At 42.6% G+C, this 8,060-nt stretch overlaps 1 protein-coding gene across 2 annotated transcripts in view; it reads right to left on the reverse strand.

The window, feature by feature from the left end:
* TNS3 (tensin 3) overlaps positions 1-8,060 on the reverse strand; it is a 251,867-nt gene that overhangs the window by 243,551 nt on the left and 256 nt on the right. The window lies entirely within an intron of this gene.

Below are 8,060 nucleotides of genomic sequence, written 5' to 3' on the forward strand. Positions count from 1 at the left end.
CACCAACACCCCCAGGTCCTTTTCTGCCAGGCAGCTCCAGCCACTCTGCCCCCAGCCTGTAGAGCTGCAGGGGGTTGGTGTGACCCAAGGGCAGGACCTGGCACTTGGCCTTGTTGAACCTCATCCCGTTGGTCTCAGCCCATCCATCCAGCCTGTCCAGATCCCTCTGCAAAGCCTCTCTATCCTCCAGCAGTTCAACACTCCCACCCAACTTGGTGTCACCTGGGAACTGACTGAGGGTGCACTCGATCCCCTCATCCAGATCATTGATAAAGATATAAAAGAGAACTGGACCCAATACTGAGCCCTGGAGTACAAGGGTGGGACCCTCCCTAACATACAGGGCCACCCCTCCTCCTCTCCTTCCTTGCCTGTCCCTTCTGAAGAGCTTGGAGCCATCTAATGCAGCACTCCAGTCATGCGAGCCATCCCACCATGTTTCCGTGATGGCAACTGCATCATAGCTTTCCTGCAGCACCATGGCTTCCAGCTCCTCCTGTCTGTTGCCCACACTGCATGCATTAGTGTAAAAACACTTCAGCTGGGCTACCAGTCCCACCCCCTTTTTGGTGGCAGAAGGCATAACTTCTACCTGACCATCCGCAGGCTCACCCATAGTTCCTAATCCATCGATGACCCTTGCGTCTCTGCTGATGGACTCTTCCCCTTCCCCCTTCAAACTTAGTTTAAAGACCTTCTGATGAGGTTGCCAACTCCTGTGCAAAGAACCAGCTATTTATGCCCTTCATCCAAAGGGATGATCCACAAGGCAGTGGTATTTGGCTTTAATTGCAAAGACCTTCTAAAAATAAATATCTGGAAAACCATTATTGTAGAAAGCAGTATTGACTGATGGTTAAAGCACAGACAAACAGAAGTAAGAAGATCTGCTACAGACTGTGCTGCCAAGTTTTTTTGGTTAAGTGCCTTTTCACCATCCCATTTGTTTCATTACAGCCACAATGAAAAAGTGCTGTGTTGTGACAGAGACAATGGAAAATCTTCAAAATAGGAATCAAAATGATTACTTAAAAATTCCCATACTTTTTACAAGTGATATCTGAGGTTGTCATTTGCTTCATTTGAAAAAGAACTTCTAGGACTTTACATACAAGTTTTGTTTGGGGCATGCTACTACTTCTGAACGTAGAGGCATTTTCAATGACCATCTGAACAGATTTCAAACAGAACATTTAATTAAAGTAATTGTTTCAGACATAAAGCATAAAGGGTATGTAGCCCATTTCAGGTGATTCTCGTACTGAATCTTGCTGTCCTTCTATGGTGATAAAATCTGCACTGTGCCATCTAGGTCAAATTTCCTTTCCCATTTGATCTTACAACTGGCAGGTCATTGAAAAAGAAAACAGGATTTCATAAAAACAGCCCATAGTAATTCCCCAAGAAAAATGAGGTACCAGTAAAACAGAATAGTAATTTCTCACTCAGAAACTGGTGAAATAGTAGGGCAGAGCATATAGCCCTGCATAGAATGCTGGGCCACAAATGCAAGAAGTCCTGGGCTATTTTAATGCTTTTTCTAAGGACAAAAACATTATTCAAGTCCTAAACGGGCAAGGTATGAAACAGCACCTCATAATGCCTTCCGTCGTTACAAAGCAGAGTCAAACCCCTCTCCCCATCATCTTGCAAGGAACTACAGAGGGCACAAACTAAGTCAAAGATAATCTCAACTCCTCACACGCTGAGAAACGCCTAACACACATTCAGCACTGGTTACATGCTTATTTCCTACATTCCCACCGCGTTAGCACAGCAAAATCATGTCTAGCCAGAAAATCTAAACCCGCTTATTTTGGCTCTTTGTGTAGTAAGAACAGAGCAGACTGGAAGGAGGAAAGAAACAAAAAGTTAGTGCACGGCTGTCTTCTCTTCCTCTGTTTTTAGGAGATGGCCACTTTACATTTGAGGTGGTTTTGGCCTTGTGGAGGGGAAATGTTTTTCCCAGAAGCGATCAGTTACAGAAAGCAACAGGTCCCATAAAATGAATTCACAACGTGACAGTAGCTGCAGCATCCAGCTACTGGGACTCAGTTTTGTCACGTACAATGTACCATAGACTCTTTTTTAATGCTCAAACCTAGGTAGCGGGAATTCACCTCAGTAAAGCAGGAGTACAGCATATGAGCTTACGGAGTTTCTTGCAAACTGTTAGCTGGCTTCTAATTTAAATCTCCTTTTCCTCCCTTGGTCCCTCCCACGTATGCCCCTCCAATCCAGCCCATACATAAGAAGGTTAACATGAAGAATATTGTTAACAATAAGAATATTGTTATTGTTCTTGCTAAAGATGAAAAAGCCCCCTGAAATCTAAGTTTCATTTTCTGCAGGGTATTTGTATGCTAACTGCCAGGACACTATATCCTGTATAAATTATTTCCTGGGTAAGAGGTATTTTCACTTGCCTGGAGTTTTTCAGCAGCCATTTTCAGTTTTGTATGAGACTGAATCAGGATTCTTAAACATTATTTATGTGGTTTATGTTGCACCAGCAGTCTTTTATAATGCTGTAAGAGATCCACAAAGAGCTGGGTTGGGCACTGAAAGTTTTGTTACTGTAAGAGCCATAGAACCAGACCCCCATTCAACAGCTGCAGATACTTAAGCCAGGGCCTGTATTATACATAAACAGCTAAGCATGTTGAAGTATGAAATATCAGGGTTAATCAAGTGAAAATCTATACCAGGACACGTCACAGATGCAGTTTCACACTCAAGTATCCTGTAATGTATTGCACCCACATTAGGGGAAAAAGGAGGGCAGTGGGCAAGAGAGCTGGTTTTTTAAGGGTATCTGAGAGGATGCAACAAAGCAAAAGGGAATATCAAGTAGTTATCTCTTCAGAAGAAGGCATGATGGTAACTGTTGTTGTGTTTGGGAAGGGGAGGGAGGGGGAAATTTATCATGACCAGCACCATACATGGTCACTAGGGGATTAAAAGTTCTAAAATTTTATTCTGTAAATATGTAAATCGCCTTTAAAATTCATTTTCAATTTCTAGAGATGTCAAGATCACATGAGCCTGTAAGCACTTTATTGTATAGGAACAGGCTCTAAAAATTGCTTAATATCCAAGTGCTTTGTTGAATGAAGAACCTTGATACTGGAGCGAAGTGCACATTCAACCACAGCAGACTCATGATGATTCCTCAACCTCTTACATGAATAGAGCAGAGTGGAAGAGGAAGGAAAATGCTGCTAACATTTTACTTTTTCATGAGAGAGGCCAGGCACCAGTGCTACTCAAGCATTTATTAAAATCAGCAGGAGCTCTCTCTGACATCGGAGGGCCATGGGATCTGCATCAGCCCTGAGGTCAGGGGGAAAGACAAACAGGAAAAGGAGCACAACTCTCATTCCACATATCATAAAAGAACTCACATGTTTTGAATAACGATTTTGATAATTTAATCATCGGTTTGGATGATTAAACAACGTGTATCAGTGATGGAATTGTGATCTGAACCGTCTGTGCAAAGAAACAGCTTTATGAAATGGTGAGGTGACTGAAACTATGCAACCTACTTGCTTTTAACCAGCTAGATTTGAAGCAGATTGTTCCTGCTTGTATTCAACACATTCATTTCCCCCTCACTGTTCTCTGAGACTTTCAGTCTATTGTTTTCTGGATAACCAAAGGCTGTCCAAGATCCAGGAAACTTCCCAATTTAGATTAAAAAAAAAAAAGAACCAACAACTAATCTTCTTTTAGAGTAATACAATTTAACATTCATAGTCTGTGGGAAGAAACAACTCTGAAATTATAAAGCAACAGCAATGCTCAAAGTAACCCACAAACTCTAAAAAAAAATTGTTTTCTATTCTAAGTTTCATGGGAAAGTTGCTCATCTTACGAGACATCACTTGAGGGCAGTAACTGAGCCATTTGGGGAACTTTCCCTTTCCTACTATTCACTTAACATTCTTCTGGAAGGAAAAAGTGGTTTAAATCCTTCTTTGCTTATCAGTTCCTCTAAGAAATTATTTTTGTTAAGTTTTGAAGAAACTGCATTTATTTTTCTAAAAAAAAATAAATCTTTACTTCCCTCTTGCTGAGAGCCACTATAAAACTGAATAATAAACTAATAACTGAAAAGTATTCAATCCATTTTCCACAGGACATATCCCAGCTGTCAGACAGGAGGCAGGATACTGAAGCAAAAATGTAATTTTTTCCAGTAACAGCCATTGCATTTCAGTGTATTTCACCTGTCTGTGACCACTTGGAAACCTAACTAATACAGCAGCTAAACTTACTTGACGTTTCTGAAAAGCTTTTTCCTTTCCTTGGTCATTAAAAATATGATAGACAACTTGCACTTCAGGAAGGATTCTTCTTGTTTAATGCTGACTTTTCTGTTGCATAACACAATATGAGGAAACAATGCTAAAGACTTCTGAGCTTGTGTGCTTTTTGGGCCAACGCTGCTATTTGCTTTGTATTCCATCCAAAAAACCCTTTAAAATCTTCCTTCCTGGAAGAGCTACTTTTCTTGCTATTCTTTCCATCTGTACAAATAAGGCGCCAGTAGCAGAAGCCCAAGTACTCCTACAGAGGGGTTATGAACTGTAATATCGTGTCTACTCTCTGATGTAGAGTAGCATCCTCACATTTGCACATTTTCGCTCAGAGTCAGAGGTGCTAAGGTATAATCTGGAAGCCTACTTTACAGAGAAGACAGTACAGAGATGCATTTGGACTGTCCTTTTTCCTGGCGTTGGACAATTGACAACTCATTACTTAAGAAGTAATATGCTTCAGTGGAAAAGCATTAGCCTGAGGACCAGGAAACCTGAAGCAGTTTATGCTAGATGATTCTATGATTCTATGTATTTGCTGAGAAACTCTGAAAAAGGTTATTTAATTTACTTTACTTTGCACTTTGGATTTCACTATTGCTTTTTGGCTTGCTGATATAAGCCAGCAGGACTCGTATACCTTTTGTCTTTTTCAAGAGAATATCAGTAATACAAAACACAGGTGTTTTAATCATAAAATGTTATGAGGTGTAAAAACACCCATCCTTGACCTGAAATTATCAGAAACTATACGTAAACAAGTTCCTGTCTCCCACGCTGGACTTCCAAGGAAAACAAAACATCCCAAGTATTGCCCTTCTAAAAAGCCAGACCTCACTAAAGATTGTTCAGGCAGTCTGACCTCCCTTACAATATAGTACACACAGAAGAAGAAATTTAAACGCACAGTTAAAAAGCAAAGATGAAGACAATGAGTTTCCAGGTGACACTGGGATGTGCTCAGGAAGGACTGCCTACAGAAGCTGAGCCAGGGCCGGCGCTTGCGTTCAGTCCTGACCCCAGTCCAGGCTGAACAGGGAGTTCAATAGTCCCTGTCACAGCAGCCCCGCAGCGAAAGCTGATAAACCACCCGAGGACAAGGCCTAACCAAAAAACAGAACTGCAAGCCTGTGGCATTGGTGATGATTTATTAAGCTACCTAAATTCCATTGATTCCAAGAGGAAAATAGTTTTCTAGTGTATTCATACTAGAAAAATCTACCTCTCCTCTTGAAAATACAAAACAAACCAAAGCCCTCACTCTTTAAAATACCTTCCTAGAGTCAAATTTATGTTCTTTTCCCCTAAACTTTGTGCTAAGACCTTTTGGCACGCTCTGAGGCAGGATGTCTAATATTACAATTATTTCAACCACCCAGTGGTATAAAATTCAGATGGTCTATTGTATAACTATATATCTTCCTGCTGGAAGAGAAAGATCAATAGAAATTCAACAATATAGAAGCTGTTGCTTGTTACCGCCTTTTTCATGTTCCAGATGTAAAATAAAGCCACTGATGTTAATACATCCTGCCCACATGTTTTCTGTTCCATAATAGCAGCATAAATTGGAGCCTATGCCAGCTTTGTAAACTACTCCATCATTTGAACTCATTTTATAACCAATATTTTGAGAATTACTGGTCCAGCTTCCCCTATCACTCATGCTAATTTAAAGCTGATGAAACACAATTGGTTTCAGAGAAGAAACTCTTGATTTATACCGATATATAACAAGACAAAAATGTAGACCATCAGATTAATGGAACTTGGTATGAGGGTGGTGAAGCTCTGCCGAGCCCCCGCAGTCGCTGCAGACTGGTGCTAAGGCAGATACCATATTTCTTTATCTTGTTGCTCGGTGTTACCCTCTCCCTGTCCTTTTCGGTGTCACAGAAAAAGGATTTTAACATCATTTACCTTGTTCTCTTGCTCCCGGGTTCAACACTCAGGTTTACTTGACCCTTCAAGTTATCTTAACAAGAAAAAGAAGAACCAAGAACAAGCCTAGAAGTAAAACCTTTCTTAAAAGGAGTTACTCTTAAGCAATATTAGTAACATTAATTAGCTGGAGAGCTGAGCACCAGACTCTCAATTAGCAGGCACAAAGAAAAGCAGGGACCAAAACACAGTGAGGCAAAACAGTGAGAGTGAACAGGTACCCCAGCAGCGCGACACCGTCTCTCATCAATGGGGTTACCCATCCTAGTTAAGTCCTAGTTATAATAAGTTATAGCATGCAAAAGAGAACAAGGCATGGCTTTTTTTCTCCCCAAGTCACATGGTGTGGAACATTTTCTTAATGTGCTTCAAGAGCACCCAGCAAAATTGAGGTCCTGGTGCCACCCAAGTCGCTGTGCAATGACCAGTTTGTGATCTTCACTCTAGTAAAGCGTGCTCCATTAAGACTCTAAAACTGGACTCACGGTGCTGGAGCTAAGAGTTACTAGAAATTTGACATTTATAAAAAAGCAGTTCATTAGCATAATTTATCTTTCCATTGTAACATTATGATTTCCAGGCTTAATATCGTGCGTAAGGTCATAAGCTAATGTTTCTTTGGCAGGAGGTCACTAGAGACCATTGTATACACTTTTAAATGGAATAAAGCTCCTTCTTCTAATTCTGAGAGAAGGCAAAAATTTCAGCCCTTTTAATGAGTCACTTGTCTACAATTGAATGCTAGCCATCTTAGACCTCAGAGGAAAGCAATTTTGGCAGAAAAACATACACTCAGATATTTTCTTGGCAGCTTTTTATAATGAAATGGTTATTTGAAGCTGCTTGGTTTGAAATGTTAGACTCATGAGAGTGATGGAGATGGTTTCACAGATAGAGCACACATGGAACGGTCAAAGGGAGACTGAAAGCAAAGACATCTAGTGCACATATCCGCAGTTTACCACTTGTGTGGTATATTATTCATTAATTTCTGGGAAACTAATCCTAAAAGGTTTCAACAGAAATGGTATGTTTTCAGAAGGGATTTGAAATGAAAGGGGTGGTGCAGTAGGAGAGGGAGACGGCCACAGCGAGCACGACAGGGTCAGCAAAAACACTGAAACACATGCTTAATATTAATCAAAAGCTGTTGCTGAACAAAGCTTTCAGAGGTAACCCAGAAGGAAGTGCCTGGAACTTCAAAAAGGTCCAGAGGTTTGCTTAACAAACCAGAAATAGGGATGCCTGAGTGAGCCTCTGGAATGAGCTGGGTGGCTCCGAGACTCGGGGTGAAGGCTCTGGAGAGGTTTCTGGTGCCTCTGGAGAGGTTTCTGGTGCCTCCTCTGCCGGCCCCGTGCCCCCGGCCGGGGGCTGCTCCCCCGCTTTCGCGCTCAGACAGAAAGCCAAGGGGCACCCACGGCCGGCATCGAACGGGTTTCAAACAGACGCATGTAAAACTCGATCAAACTTCCATACCGTGAAAACTCGGTGTGCGTTCCTTCAGGATTATCAACCCACCCTCGCGTTTGGGCATTTCCTTTCCCTAACTGCCCCCAAAATGGAGTTAGGCGGGCGCTCAAAGGTACCGAGGGGATATCTGCGGAGTCGGACGGCGGAGGCAGGCTCCGGGGGTGTCCGGGGAGCAGCCCGGGCGGCGGGACCCCCCGCCCCGAGAGTCCGGCGGGCTGCCCCGGAGGCACCGCGGGGCCGGGCCGGGCCGACAGCAACCCCCCGCCAAGAGTTCCGCAGGGCGCCGAGCTGCCGCCCCGCACCCCCCGCGCCCCCCTTCGCTCCTCT

Source organism: Calidris pugnax, unplaced genomic scaffold, assembly GCF_001431845.1.
Source record: "Calidris pugnax isolate Ruff unplaced genomic scaffold, ASM143184v1 scaffold41, whole genome shotgun sequence".
Lineage (NCBI taxonomy): Eukaryota > Metazoa > Chordata > Aves > Charadriiformes > Scolopacidae > Calidris > Calidris pugnax.